At 38.3% G+C, this 17,378-nt stretch overlaps 2 long non-coding RNA genes across 3 annotated transcripts; one reads left to right on the top strand and one right to left on the bottom strand.

Moving 5' to 3' along the window:
* Positions 1-3,168: 3,168 nt before the first annotated feature.
* Positions 3,169-6,612, top strand: LOC137048310 (uncharacterized). 2 transcript variants are annotated; one of them, XR_010899374.1, is made up of 6 exons: positions 3,169-3,527; positions 4,010-4,102; positions 4,713-4,855; positions 5,034-5,155; positions 5,669-5,789; positions 6,231-6,612. It is a non-coding gene; the product is annotated as an uncharacterized lncRNA (long non-coding RNA). The 2 variants fall into 2 exon arrangements; XR_010899373.1 differs by lacking the exon at positions 3,169-3,527 and having other exon boundaries at positions 3,996-4,102.
* A 2,204-nt stretch (positions 6,613-8,816) lies between these two features.
* Positions 8,817-10,745, bottom strand: LOC137047297 (uncharacterized). Its single transcript, XR_010899192.1, has 3 exons — positions 10,368-10,745; positions 9,793-9,885; positions 8,817-9,258 (listed from the first exon to the last, which is right to left on the bottom strand). It is a non-coding gene; the product is annotated as an uncharacterized lncRNA (long non-coding RNA).
* Between the last annotated feature and the right edge of the window lie 6,633 nt (positions 10,746-17,378).

The raw sequence follows: 17,378 nt of genomic DNA, 5'->3' as shown, positions 1-17,378 counted from the left end.
GGCTCTGTGGCGCAATTATTCTGACAACTTACCCAGAGAGAAAACTTCATAAATGCAAATATTCTTCAAGCATAGGGGCGGCAGTGGCTCAGTGGTTCATGTACGTTGTCTTCAAACCGGAAGGTTGGTGGTTCAATCCCCGGTTCCACCCAACCAAGTGTCGAGGTGTCCATGAGCAAGAAACCTAACCCCTGCTTCTCCCAATGAGCTGGATGACACCTTGTATGGCAGACACTGCCGTCGATGTATGAATGGGTGAATGTGAGGTAACATGTAAAGCGCTTTGGATGGCCATATGTTGAAAGCACTATATAAATGCAGTCCATTTACCATTAAGAGATGTGCAAAACTACATTTTAGTAAATTCACCCAAGACAGACAATTTGTTCAAATAATTTAAAGACATCGGTATTAATGCCTGCAGTGCTTTAAAAGAGATGCATTTTAGCAGACACAGAGGTAAGTGCAATGTGAAAGTTTATTAAACAGAGGTATTGAACACAAGCTGAACACAGGAGTATACAGGTCCTTCTAAAAAAATTGCATATTGTGATAAAGTTCATTATTTTCCATAATGTAATGATAAAAATTAAACTTTCATATATTTTAGATTCATTGCACACCAACTGAAATTTCAGGTCTTTTATTGTTTTAATACTGATGATTTTGGCATACAGCTCATGAAAACCCCAAATTATTGTCTCAAAAAATTAGCATATCATGAAAAGGATCTCTAAACGAGCTATTAACCTAATCATCTGAATCAACTAATTAACTCTAAACACCTGCAAAAGATTCCCGAGGCTTTTAAAAACTCCCAGCCTGGTTCATTACTCAAAACCGCAATCATGGGTAAGACTGCCGACTTGACTGCTGTCCAGAAGGCCATCATTGACACCCTCAAGCGAGAGGGTAAGACACAGAAAGAAATTTCTGAATGAAATGCCTGCACCATCAGACGTGGACACTTGCGTGGTCATTCGAGTGACAGATGGATTGCTGCTGTCACTACTACCGTTTGTTTGCTATCTGTTAGTCATCATGTCACCTCAGTTCCAGCCTTTTTGCCCATTTTCTTTCCGGAAGTGACACGCTGCCAAGATGGCAATGGCAGTCTTTGGGCTTCTGTAATGCTCTTTAGAAACCTATGGGTGACTATATTTCTTTTACATTCTATAGTTTTACCATGAAAACATAGAGCAAAAAAAACAAAAAAAAACATGCCGGTTTATGGGTAAATTATTGTCAATTCTATATCTGCTTTCTGATATCTAAACTAAACAAAACTAGCAGTACTGTCATATTGAGAATTCTCTCTCTCTCTCTCTCTCTCTCTCTCTCTCTCTCTCTCTCCCTCTCTCTCTCTCTCTCTATATCTATATATATATATATATATATATATATATATATATATATATAATCACATACAGCTTTACAATATGTATTATACAGATCCTCAGCCAGATCAGTTCTCTCAATTCTTTTTAAAGTTCTTAATCCAAAGAGCAATGCTCAGACACAAGCTTTCAAACCGCCTCTCTAGGGACAAGCAGACACAAACACATAGACATCTAAATCACTACCGATGCTTTGAATCATCTTGTTCCTTCATCCCTTGTTCCGCACAAATAATCTAAAGCACTCATTATCCATGGAGCTGCAAATCAATGACAACAATTAATTACCAGACAAATGGACCTCCGTTACCCATAGTCATCATCAGAGCAGTCCTCCCTTTTATTAGTTATGCTGATGATAATAAATGTAGACTCATCAGTCAAGCCAAACTCTAAGAACAGCTCGTATTTCCCCAGGGCGTCCAGCACGGAAGATCTATAGCTCAGACTGAGTAAATAATGGATGGGACAGAGATAAACATGAAGTCTCTGTGGGTAAACAACTTCGATTACAAGTCCTTCAAAGACCTTCAATGGAGCGGGAGTTGCTGTGGGCATGAGTGGAACCTGAGGCCTTCTACATCAAGCTCTTGATGTAAACCAGCCAATCATTAAACCTCTAGCAACCACTCTTGCCCTCAGTTTTGATGGTCTCATGCACTTCAAAACCCTGGAGACAATCCCAGACATCTGAATTAGAAAACTGATTATTTGTCACAAGTTGGCACTAATTTGGAATTTGATTTGAGTTTCTCCAATAAACATACAAAATCCAATTACCTGGAAATGCATGTATTCTAATCTTTATATACTGTCAGTCGCAATGATCATTTACTTTACTCTTAAAACTTTAAACCTCTTTTGCAGAGTTTAGTTCCAATATTGCTTTTACAGGAATGGCCCTCATACAACTTTTCTCATTATAGGCCAAACAGTAGAAGTTGGAACGGTGACTTGGAGTGATGACCATCCAATCTACTGTCCCTTCATCTTTCGCTGCTGAATTCCTCCATGTATCTTCAGTCAGTCCCAATCAAGAAGGAGCCAAGAAGTAATGAGGAGAAAAATACTGCTAGTTTGGCTTCACCAGGTGACATTCAGTCGTTGCCACTCTAGTGTCTTTATGTTGTAGGACCTTAGGAACAACTCTAGCATTTAAACCTGTCACACATCATCACGTGATGCAATTCCCAAATTGCTTTGGTAGTCATTTCAATGGAGGTGTGAATCACAAACACTGTGGAAGTGTGAATCGGGGCAAACTGTTGGGATATAGATGTTAGAATGGCAAGTAGTCGATGAGTGGTTCTGCGGGGAATCCAATAGTTTGAGTTGAAATCCAGGGTTGAGTTTTGAGCAAGCCATGACAGGTAACCTTAAAAAGGGATAGCTTTGACTGATCTCATATAGGGTTTACAATGATTGGAGTGTTTTTACAACACAGTCTCACCCCTACTCGTCAAATGTTGCCGAACGGTCAAGGGACCCTGACGTCAGCTGTTGACGCACAGGGTACCCCTAAATCGCCATTTTTCGACGTACTGGGTAATCCACTGATTTCAATGAAAAACCTAGGACGTCATAAACAGACGTGTTGGGCATGTGCATGTTATCGTCATGATGGAATTTATTGGGTTATAATTTTTCCATTATGACATGTTGGAGTGTGATTCTCAATTTAATCAGCCAGCACAATTGTATTTACATTTATTTACGCTATGATACACGTTTGAAACAGTAGTCAAACCCCACCCCGCCCTAAACCTACCCATTTGCGTATTATATGATATAAAACACAGGCTGTAACAGACAACAGGCACACTTTATTGAAAAAGTCCAACTATTCCGAGGCCAAACGATTGAATTGTGCGAAGAAAAGACCCAAAAGCAATCACCGTCTCTATCCGCGGCGCGCGGCGCGCGGCCCGCGCCCGTGCGTCACACTGAAGACGCCACAGGTAAGACCCCTCGGCGTCACGCGATGGACGAACTGGGAACCCAATTGCTTTCAGTGGGAAACCTTTGGCGTCAACATTAGACGGCAATTCTATCGGTATGAAATCGCGCTGAAGAAGTCTCATTCAGAACACATCGCGATGTTTGGCATCAGATCAAGTGTGCCACATGTTGGTGAGTAGTCATACATATTGTCCTAATATTTGATATGAAGTATTTTCTGCTTGTCGTTATCGATCATGTTCAGTCACTGCATTGTATCTGTCATCATCTCCACTGAGGCTTTGCATTTCTTTCCTTTCTAAATAAACACACCTTGCTAATAGGGTAATTTAACACTGTCACGTGACGTGCTATAGACCTTTAAACAGTTGTTAATATTTAATAATAATTACTAGTGTAGTTCCAACGTGGCATTTGTAGTAGAAGCACAATAAAATAAAATAAAACAACACTTGCCATGCGTTTACCACAGTATTGGTAGTTTTAATGTGATATTTGTTGTAAATAAACAGTAGCCACAACAATTACCATGCTTTAAATGCATTTTAATGTAAAATCCAAATATTGTTATTTAAATAGTATACTTTATAATGCTATATATTGTATATTATGACTTTTTTCTCTCTTTCTTTTTTTTTTTTTTACCTGAAAAGACCAAAAGGGCCTCTCGGACTCAGTCAACCCATTCTTGTTTGTGGAGAAGTAACGGAGAAAACCGAAAGCTGCAACAGCAAATATTTGTAATGGTATGTATGAGTTGGTTTGAACCCTTTATCAAACATTTTATTTAGCATTTGTTGTTACTTATTCTTACAAATCCTATAGCTCAATCAGTAAGAACATATTCCCAAAGTCTTAATAATTCACAAGATTTAACAAGTTGTCAAATTCGTATGATTCTCGCACATATAGCTCTGAAAAAAATTAAGAGACCACTTAACATGGATTTCTAAATGTTAAGTGGTCTCTTAATTTTTTTTTCCAGAGCTGTATTTGTATATGAAGAGTTCAGATGCAAAAGCCTCAAAAAGCCACTTCGGTCACATGACATCAGATATTCGATTATTTTTTCTTAATCAGATCAGTTGCAATGTTTATAACGTCCCGTTTGCATGTAAATAATTTATGTGACCACAAAATCAAGTGAGTTATCTACATTTTCAAACAAATTCATATGATATAGCTTGCTATTATATACTTTTAATAATGGGAATGCACACATATCTGTGAACTTACTAAATAAATGTATTTAACATTTAATTATGCAACGTTTTTTTTACAGCAAGAAACAGTTATGTATGAACTCACAACTTGCATGCAATGTAATACAATTTCCTCTTTCTTTCTGTCTTGCAGGATTACTTGCAGATTACTTTTATTTATTTATTTTTGTTTAAAAGATCTCTACAATATCAAACTCAACAGCTCTTTTAAGAGTCAACCCTCACAAGAGCTTCTAGTGATTCTCAGCGAATCTTGCCATAATCAGCCCTTCACAGGTAAAGTTGAATATTATCAGTATCAGTATACTAAAGTATATACAGTTTTTAGTATATATACTCATCAAATGCTCACCTTAATCTTATGGTAAATTAACTTTATTGTAACTGTCTTAATTTATATGTTTTAAAAACAATAGTATTTGCACAGAGTAAGTGAGACTTTCTTGTTTTACAGAAGAGAAGAAAGACCAGACCTTATATCGAAGCAAGCTAAGAAAATAAGTCATTTGTTTAGGGTGAGGAAGGAAGATGGACATCTTGTGCCCGAAGAAGACAGAAAAGTGCGCAAGTCCATTGGTATGTCTTGTATTGAAGCAATGCTGTAATATGTAGTACAAAATTTGATGTTGATCTCTCAAAGGACTATTCATTTCAACAGTGATCATTCTTTCTACTCTGATAAAATACGTACCATTATTCATGTCTAAATCTTTTAATAACTCCTAAAATAAGCAAATGAGGTTCTGTATCTTGGATTTATTTAAAATGGTAAATATTTGTTTTCCCTTTTTGATACAATTATTATTACACTTTTGGCCTTCAGTTCTTAAAAACTGCACCGTCTGTTTGTCTTAGATAAAAGCAGACAAGTGTGGGAAAAAGCATTTAGTTGTTATAAACTCCATGTATTTCTCCATTGTTTTGTAGACCATGGATGGTTCTGGGTAGCTTTAGAAGATAATGAGTTGGGACATATTAGGAATCAAATAGTAAATGTTCTTTGAATTATGTGTAATATCTGGTTAGTTCTTTGGCTTGAAACAAGGCCTTATACTCCACAGACTAAACACATTGCATTTGTGTTTTAAGATGGATAGCAAGAGAAGGCACAAATTCTACAGGAAAAAGATGTGCTGCCAAGGAGGAATACAAGAGGCAAAAACTCTGCTCTCTGAGAACTATACATGGCCATGGGTGCTTCATAAGCATGGTAAGTCTGGTGCCTGGGTACCTATTTCTTAATTCTGTCCATTAAAGTTGTATTGCAGTATTTGAACAATTTTATATTGTAAAGGCTATCACAAGTGATGCTCTTGAAACAAGTAACTAAAGAAATCTAGCATCACTGACAAAGGCTCAGAAGAGACCATGCCTTTCTAAAAGATCTTTATAAAAGATCTACTGTTTAAAAGGTTGCTGTTGATATGGGTAAATTAGTTTTTGTTCAGTACTTGGCTAATATTATGGGCTGCAATATTATACATAATGCTTCAATGTGTATATTATTTTATGTACTGACTGCTGCTTTGTAAATTTAAATCAGGAATTGGCATTTCTGCCCATTTTGAGGTGGAGAGTTTACTGAAGAACATAGGTTAACCTGACTGTACATTAAACTTAATCTGAATTGTGTTTGTTGTTTTACTTTTAGACCAGGACTGGAGAACGCCGGATTATACGACTTCTTCCTCTGGTTGAGAAAAGGCTACACAACATCAGTGATCACATCATCTGTACATTGATTATACTGTAGGGTACAAGTGGGCGAACTGTTTAGAAGAAGAAGAACATGAACATGATAGAGGGAAGAGACAGAAACCAGTCTAGTTGTAATAATGAATCATTATTTTCCAACACTATATCAAATCTGTTTTCTGTATCATAGTTGACTGGATGGGATTATGTGGCACTCATTTGTGTGGCTTCAGCAGCTGTGAATGGATTAATATGATGTTAATGTGTTTTTTAAAACCCATTTTTATTTATCTTGAATCTTATTTGACTTTATTCTACTTTATTAACTGTATACTGTATCCTCCAATAAAGTGTTGAGTGATAAAGTATGGTGAGTATTGTGTATGGTGTTTGGTACAGTAAATACACATTCAACCAGTTTATTTAGGTTATCTTATTAATTACCAAGAATATTTTACTTGAGAAGTAAACATTTTTTATCTGGTTATATTATATTTGGTACAATGCTCCAAAAAGTTGTATACTTGCATGCTGTGACAAGTATGTCAGTTTTCAGTGAAATAAAGGGAAGGATTACAAACACTTCAAGCTTAACTGAAGATGATCCATGTTGATCATTCTGGTACATCTACTACTGCAATAAGAATTAAAGCATGCACATTTTCGATGCCAGGTACGTGAAGAGGGTGTAGATGAAATTGTGACAATGTCTCTTGTTATTTTACTTAATGGTGCATTGTCCTATATTTAATAGTAATAATGAAGTGTAAATAATATAAATTGTTTTTGTTTACTCTGGAAAGTGGATAATGGCAAGTTGTTGCAGGTTCATCCATTATATTTATTAGTGTTTATCCATAAAAGAAAAGAAAACTTAATAATTATTATTTTAAAACATTTCTTTCAAATATTTCTGTATTTCATCAGATGGTCTTACAATATCAAAACCTGTACACAAGCATGACGTTAGAATAGAAAAGACAAAATACTCTGATATTTAAATGTGACTCAAAGTTTGTTGTACGTGATGAGGAGAATAGATCTGTGTATGTTGTACTGCCCTTACACCTCCAGGGACCCAGTAGTGGCCCCTGGAAGAGCAAAAAAAAAAGCATATTTCAAATGGCTTTAACTCAAAGTCTGGTTAGCGTATCACAGAGAAAATTGGCAGGACAACTGCATATGCAATGTTTACTAAATAATGTTGGCCACAGTTTTCAGACATATATGGAAAGCTGCCATAAAGGTTTATTTAAAAGTGCTCACAGTAAAATATACAATTTCAGCTTGGCCCTCATATATGTCATAAAGGTTTACACAATGAACATATTTTAATATCCAGTTGTCCATTAAATATGTAATTTACTTAACATTTATTGTTTCATTATGAAACCTTTTAAACTACATTACCCATATATCTGTCATTGTATCAATGCAATGGGAAACATGGCGCTGTAGTTCATAGAAGTGTGCTGAAATGCTTAGGGTTAGGGTTGGGTTCTCAGTAAAGGAGTCATTTCTCACAACATAGCGACACTTTATAGTTAGTTTAACGTATAACTGACGTAATAATAACACCAAAACATACTTTGTAACATGAAACGCCGTTTTATATGGTTAAAACAGATAGTCCAATCACAGCGCGTTCTGCGATAAAGTCACAGCCAATGACAACCCAGCTGAACAGAGGCGTCACACTTCCTTGTCCATTTATGGTAAATTATATCACATCTCATCCGGTTCAACTGAAGGGGTAGATTCCTTAAATATTTAATATTTAGGCTGCTAAATATTTATTTATTCTAATTAAATAATAAAACTCACATTTTAAAACGAAAGTCTTCTTTGTGTGGTTAAACTGATGCATAATAAATATATTTGAAAGAGAAACCTTTTTCTATGCAATGGTCTACAAGCATAAACTTCTTTAAGCCATCCTTTACAATCTGAACTCTTGGAATTAAAAGAAATATAACAAAAGCACAATGAATGCACACAATTTTGTAAGCATATTCCAATATTTAATGTCAAACAGTTTAAATACAAATGTAGTGCCCATATATATATATATATATATATATATATATATATATATATATATATATATATATATATATATATATATATATATATATATATATATATGTATATATATATATATATATAGGCAAAAAAAGAACATTTTACATTCTAAACTTTAATACTATATATTTGCGATTATTGTTCACTTTTATTGTAACTAAATTAAATGCCAATTAAAATAGTTGATGATTATTGTAAATGTTAACCATTTTCAGTAAGAAAATACTTCTATAAAGTACATTCATGTTACAGTTACATTAACAAGGTAGTGATATAATGATAGTGAAATAATGATAGAGGTAGTTATGGTAGACATGTACTTTAGTGACCATTGTAATAAAAGTTTTAATGAATAATTATTGATTTCAAAGGTATTAACTCTCACTATCTTCATTTGTTCAAACAAACAACAAATGCAGAAATATACATGGACTATAGCATCATGAAGTCAATGCATGACTAGAACTAGTGGATGGCAATAGATATGTCCTTCACTAAAACTCCTGATGATAAAGGCATAGGCAGACATCAAGAACAGTTTATGAATATTGGTTCTGCATATATCAAAGAGATCATAAGACTCTACAGACTCCATGTGAAGACTTTGAGACACTGTGACAGAGCAAAGGGTGCACTTCACTGGACATGTCCCATGTATGCCCAAACAACAACACCCAAAAACACTTATGAAGTGGACACCACCAGGAGGACGCACGAGACAGGGAAAACCAAGGAAGATATGAGACCGATGTTTCACGAAGACCTCAATGCCGGTGTTCCATGAGAAGATGTGAAAACGTGGCCACAGATCGAATATGTTGGAGGACACATGTTGCCCAATGTGCCCAGGACAGGACATGATGATGATGTTGTCAGTTTATACATAACTGTAGGATTTATTTCTGTAAAAAACGTTGCATAATTAAATGTTAAATACATTTATTTAGTAAGTTCACAGATATGTGTGCATTCCCATTATTAAAAGTATATAATAGCAAGCTATATCATATGAATTTGTTTGAAAATGTAGATAACTCACTTGATTTTGTGGTCACATAAATTATTTACATGCAAACGGGACGTTATAAACATTGCAACTGATCTGATTAAGAAAAAATAATCGAATATCTGATGTCATGTGACCGAAGTGGCTTTTTGAGGCTTTTGCATCTGAACTCTTCATATACAAATACAGCTCTGGAAAAAAAAATTAAGAGACCACTTAACATTTAGAAATCCATGTTAAGTGGTCTCTTAATTTTTTTCAGAGCTATATGTGCGAGAATCATACGAATTTGACAACTTGTTAAATCTTGTGAATTATTAAGACTTTGGGAATATGTTCTTACTGATTGAGCTATAGGATTTGTAAGAATAAGTAACAACAAATGCTAAATAAAATGTTTGATAAAGGGTTCAAACCAACTCATACATACCATTACAAATATTTGCTGTTGCAGCTTTCGGTTTTCTCCGTTACTTCTCCACAAACAAGAATGGGTTGACTGAGTCCGAGAGGCCCTTTTGGTCTTTTCAGGTAAAAAAAAAAAAAAGAAAGAGAGAAAAAAGTCATAATATACAATATATAGCATTATAAAGTATACTATTTAAATAACAATATTTGGATTTTACATTAAAATGCATTTAAAGCATGGTAATTGTTGTGGCTACTGTTTATTTACAACAAATATCACATTAAAACTACCAATACTGTGGTAAACGCATGGCAAGTGTTGTTTTATTTTATTTTATTGTGCTTCTACTACAAATGCCACGTTGGAACTACACTAGTAATTATTATTAAATATTAACAACTGTTTAAAGGTCTATAGCACGTCACGTGACAGTGTTAAATTACCCTATTAGCAAGGTGTGTTTATTTAGAAAGGAAAGAAATGCAAAGCCTCAGTGGAGATGATGACAGATACAATGCAGTGACTGAACATGATCGATAACGACAAGCAGAAAATACTTCATATCAAATATTAGGACAATATGTATGACTACTCACCAACATGTGGCACACTTGATCTGATGCCAAACATCGCGATGTGTTCTGAATGAGACTTCTTCAGCGCGATTTCATACCGATAGAATTGCCGTCTAATGTTGACGCCAAAGGTTTCCCACTGAAAGCAATTGGGTTCCCAGTTCGTCCATCGCGTGACGCCGAGGGGTCTTACCTGTGGCGTCTTCAGTGTGACGCACGGGCGCGGGCCGCGCGCCGCGCGCCGCGGATAGAGACGGTGATTGCTTTTGGGTCTTTTCTTCGCACAATTCAATCGTTTGGCCTCGGAATAGTTGGACTTTTTCAATAAAGTGTGCCTGTTGTCTGTTACAGCCTGTGTTTTATATCATATAATACGCAAATGGGTAGGTTTAGGGCGGGGTGGGGTTTGACTACTGTTTCAAACGTGTATCATAGCGTAAATAAATGTAAATACAATTGTGCTGGCTGATTAAATTGAGAATCACACTCCAACATGTCATAATGGAAAAATTATAACCCAATAAATTCCATCATGACGATAACATGCACATGCCCAACACGTCTGTTTATGACGTCCTAGGTTTTTCATTGAAATCAGTGGATTACCCAGTACGTCGAAAAATGGCGATTTAGGGGTACCCTGTGCGTCAACAGCTGACGTCAGGGTCCCTTGACCGTTCGGCAACATTTGACGAGTAGGGGTGAGACTGTGTTGGTTTTTAATCAGTTTTTTTCTGTTCTGTTCTAGCCTGAGTTTCATTGTTAGTCCTTAAGCATGTTAATTAATTCAGTTAATCTTCACCATGGTCACTAATTGATTAGGTTCCTCAGTTCAGATGTGTTGTGTTAATTATCTAGTTAGTTTCTCCTTTTGTCTGCTGTGAATATAAGCCCTCAGTTTAAGGCCCTGTCCCAAATGGCACACTTCATATGTACTTTCGGTCTGGTGGACTTACAATGGCTGCTATGTGTTTGTCCACATTGTCTGTTAAGTCCTCAAGACCGTAGGGTGTCCCATTTGCCAATTTAGGTGTCAGAAGGGTGCTCGCAAGCGCCCCCTTTGAGGTCGATATGCACACTCGATGACTTCTTCCCGGCAGTCAAAGCGGCATTACGCAGTGAAAGTGCAGACTCAGAGGAAGACCGTGAGGGTTTAGGGTGCCATTTAGGGCCTAAGTTAGTTATTTGTTCTGGTATTAGTTGCTGTGTAGTGCTTTCTCTTACGAATACTCCTAAGTGTCTGATGCATATGGCACACTTATCTGAAAACACTTAAGGAGTTTTTAAGTCGTCATCTGATTGGTTGGACTCTACAGGATGTCCACAAGACGTGTGTGTTAGTTTATTTTATTTTTTATTTTTTTAACAGTCTGCCTGGAAACAAACGCGTGACTCCAAACTCCCTTGTAGAAGAAGAATGCCATTGGGTTTACAACCGTGACAATGAGCGCTTACCAGGATCACCTAAATTCAGGAAGTATGTGAAGTTCACTGCTCCATTGTTGCAATAAACTTGCACAATGTTCTTTAATTAATTATTCATATGCATGCCGGTCTGCTATTGCAGGGACATTGACTTTACATTTTCACACCCCTAAACATGATACAGAACGAAACTAACTGAGATTGGTTGTGCTACATGTCAGACAAACATCTTCTTGGGTGGTCCTCGACCAAAGACCTTCTGCTGGCTTCTTCTTCAGATGGAAGACTTACAAATTCCTGTATTTTAGTTGAATTAAAATAAACTTTCTTTGGGTGTGCTTCCTGCAAGTGTCTGAACTACACAGCATGACAGTAGTGTACTACGATGAAGTATAATAACTTTGAATTGGTCTCTTTTTTCCTTCATGCTGCAAGAATAAAGAGGCTGTCTCTGCCTCTGCTCACTAAAAGTTTAAGGAAGCTACAGTGACATTTCAAACCCTTAATAGTTCCCTGGCACTGCAGGCACAAGACTTTATACAAGCCAACACTCTACCAAGAGAACACTACTTTGGCCTTAGCAGGGACTTTGACGACTGGCTCTTTGTTGGCTAAGTCTTGTGTGAAAAGTCTACTTCTCTACCAGCTACTTGCCAAGGAGTGGATGGATGATTTATGAACATGTTTCGTAAACACTCCTGTGCACTGGTTTTGTTTTGAACAAACTTTTCTCTGGGTCATACACCCATTACCTGATGACAAGTTCACAGAAATACAGGAGGAATCTCCTCCTCCAACAGCCTAGACTGGAAAAACTAAACCCACAGTAGAGTTAAGGATACAGCTTTTCATCGTTGTTGTTTAAACTGCAAAGACATTTAGCAAAGGTCAAAATCAAAGAATTTTTTTTGAAAGCTCAATCTACAATTTGCAGTACTCTAAGCTTCACATTAACTAGCAACTAATTCTCAAAACTTAATTTGACAGCCCAGTATCCATTAGGTTTTCAACGCCAAAGCCAAACACACATCTCTACTGTACTGTATCATGTGCTTAAAAGCACAACAAATAAAAAATAAATAAATACTCCTGGATATGGTGACCCAGTAGTCCAGCTGTACTAAATTTAACCACAACACAATGAAATCGCCACAACACAACGCAAATCACCACAACACAACGCAATCACCACAACACAACACAATCACCACAACACAACGCAATCACCACAACACAACTCAATCACCACAACACAACGCAATCACCACAACGCAATCACCACAACACAACGCAATCACCACAACGCAATCACCACAACACAACGCAATCACCACAACACAACACAATCACCACAACACAACGCAATCACCACAACACAACGCAATCACCACAACACAACTCAATCACCACAACACAACGCAATCACCACAACGCAATCACCACAACACAACGCAATCACCACAACACAACACAATCACCACAACGCAATCACCACAACCCCACGCAATCACCACAACACAACACAATCACCACAACACAACGCAATCACCACAACACAACGCAATCACCACAACACAACGCAATCAGCACAACACAACACAATCACCACAACACAACACAATCACCACAACACAACGCAATCACCACAACACAACTCAATCACCACAACACAACGCAATCACCACAACGCAATCACCACAACACAACACAATCACCACAACGCAATCACCACAACACAACGCAATCACCACAACACAACACAATCACCACAACACAACGCAATCACCACAACACAACACAATCACCACAACACAATGCAATCACCACAACACAACTCAATCACCACAACACAACGCAATCACCACAACGCAATCACCACAACACAACACAATCACCACAACGCAATCACCACAACACAACGCAATCACCACAACACAACACAATCACCACAACACAACGCAATCACCACAACACAACGCAATCACCACAACACAACGCAATCAGCACAACACAACACAATCACCACAACACAACGCAATCACCACAACACAACGCAATCACCACAACACAACTCAATCACCACAACGCAATCACCACAACACAACGCAATCACCACAACACAACTCAATCACCACAACACAACGCAATCACCACAACACAACTCAATCACCACAACACAACGCAATCACCACAACGCAATCACCACAACACAACACAATCACCACAACGCAATCACCACAACACAACGCAATCACCACAACACAACGCAATCACCACAACGCAATCACCACAACACAACGCAATCACCACAACACAACACAATCACCACAACACAACGCAATCGCCACAACACAATGCAATCACCACAACACAACACAATCACCACAACACAACGCAATCACCACAACACAACGCAATCACCACAACACAACGCAATCACCACAACACAACGCAATCACCACAACACAACGCAATCACCACAACACAACGCAATCACCACAACACAACGCAATCACCACAACACAACGCAATCCCCACAACACAACGCAATCACCACAACACAACGCAATCACCACAACACAACGCAATCACCACAACACAACACAATCACCACAACACAACGCAATCGCCACAATACAATGCAATCGCCACAACACAATGCAATCACCACAACACAACACAATCACCACAACACAACGCAATCACCACAACACAATGCAATCACCACAACACAACACAATCACCACAACACAACGCAATCGCCACAACACAATGCAATCACCACAACACAACGAAATCGCTACAACACAACGCAATCACCACAACACAACGCAATCACCACAACACAACGCAATCACCACAACACAATGAAATCACCACAACACACCGCAATCACCACAACACAACACAATCACCACAACACAACACAACGCAATCACCACAACACAATGCAATCACCACAACACAATGCAATCACCACAACACAACAAAATCGTCACAACACAACGCAATCACCACAACGCAATCACCACAGCACAACGCAATCACCACAACACAACACAATCACCACAACACAACGCAATCGCCACAACACAATGCAATCACCACAACACAACAAAATCGTCACAACACAACAAAATCGTCACAACACAACGAAATCACCACAACACAACGCAATCGCCACAACACAACAAAATCGTCACAATACAACGCAATCACCACAACACAACGCAATCACCACAACACAACGCAATCACCACAACACACCGCAATCACCACAACACAACGCAATCACCACAACACAACGCAATCACCACAACACAACGCAATCACCACAACACAACGCAACACAATCACCACAACACAACGCAATCACCACAACACAATGAACAATCACCACAATGAACAATGAACAATGAACGCAATCACCACAACACAATGAAATCACCACAACATAACAAAATCGCTACAACACAACGCAATCACCACAACACAACGCAATCACCACAACACAACACAATCACCACAACACAACGCAATCACCACAACACAACGCAATCACCACAACACAACGCAATCACCACAACACAACACAATCACCACAACACAACGAAATCACCACAACATAACAAAATCGTCACAACACAACGCAATCACCACAACACAAAGAAATCACCACAACATAAAAAAATCGTCACAACACAACGCAATCACCACAACACAACGCAATCACCACAACACAACGCAATCACCACAACACAATGAAATCACCACAACATAACAAAATCGCTACAACACAACGCAATCACCACAACACAACGCAATCACCACAACACAACACAATCACCACAACACAACGCAATCACCACAACACAACGCAATCACCACAACACAACGCAATCACCACAACACAACACAATCACCACAACACAACGAAATCACCACAACATAACAAAATCGTCACAACACAACGCAATCACCACAACACAAAGAAATCACCACAACATAAAAAAATCGTCACAACACAACGCAATCACCACAACACAACGCAATCACCACAACACAATGCAATCACCACAACACACCGCAATCACCACAACACACCGCAATCACCACAACACAACACAATCACCACAACACAACACAACGCAATCACCACAACACAATGCAATCACCACAACACAATGCAATCACCACAACACAACAAAATCGTCACAACACAACGCAATCACCACAACGCAATCACCACAGCACAACGCAATCACCACAACACAACACAATCACCACAACACAACGCAATCGCCACAACACAATGCAATCACCACAACACAACAAAATCGTCACAACACAACGAAATCACCACAACACAACGCAATCGCCACAACACAACAAAATCGTCACAATACAACGCAATCACCACAACACAACGCAATCACCACAACACAACGCAATCACCACAACACACCGCAATCACCACAACACAACGCAATCACCACAACACAACGCAATCGCCACAACACAACACAATCACCACAACACAACAAAATCACCACAACATAACAAAATCGTCACAATACAACGCAATCACCACAACACAACAAAATCACCACAACACAACGCAATCGCCACAACACAACGCAATCACCACAACACAACAAAATCACCACAACATAACAAAATCGTCACAATACAACGCAATCACCACAACACAACAAAATCACCACAACACAACACAATCACCACAACACAACGCAATCACCACAACACAACGCAATCACCACAACACAACGCAATCACCACAACACAACAAAATCACCACATCACAACGAAATCGCTACAACACAACGCAATCGCCACAACACAACACAATCACCACAACGAAATTGCTACAACACAACGGAAATGCTCCTGACCACGAGGGGGCTCTCAGAGTGCAATACAGTTCGTTTTCCTTGCCAGTGTTCTATAGATTGGCCAGTATTACAAAGATATAAACACTACGGTCAGTTTTATGTGTGTAACAATTGTATATCTAGATGAAATACCAATTCAAAATCACCTACATGCATTATAGCTGCATATTTATACTCGGAAACGCTCTTACTCTTTATCAAGGTAGTTGATGGCCAAGGGAACGTCTGCCAATTCCACCAAGTGGTTGAATTTATCGCACTAAATTTATTAACGCGTGTTAACCCAGCGCATTTTCTGTTTGATCCGTGGCATAGCCCATAGTTGGAAAAAGTGAGAGCAGTCAGACGCAAAGGATGCGGCAGCAAACATTAACAGAGAAAGAAAAGGGTTGACATTAACATTACTATTCTAAACCAAAAGTGCAGTTATTGCCTACATAAGCTACCATATTTTCTGTTTAACTTTTGTTAGACTCCAGGTCTATAAGAAAGAAAAGTGCGTTTTTTCACTGAGCACATTCTCTGCAGTCCGGGCGCGACCCTGATGCTCGCTCATTCTGAGGTAAATCATTAACACCATTACCACTTACAGTACATGTGTTTTATTGAACTAAATGCATGACAATCGGCTAAAACGAATGCACAGGTTACTTTTCTGAACAAGCGCACTCCCGAGTCCGTGTTACTCACAATG

Source organism: Pseudorasbora parva, chromosome 19 (assembly GCF_024679245.1).
Source record: "Pseudorasbora parva isolate DD20220531a chromosome 19, ASM2467924v1, whole genome shotgun sequence".
Lineage (NCBI taxonomy): Eukaryota > Metazoa > Chordata > Actinopteri > Cypriniformes > Gobionidae > Pseudorasbora > Pseudorasbora parva.
This window is presented reverse-complemented; position numbering and strand designations above follow the sequence as displayed.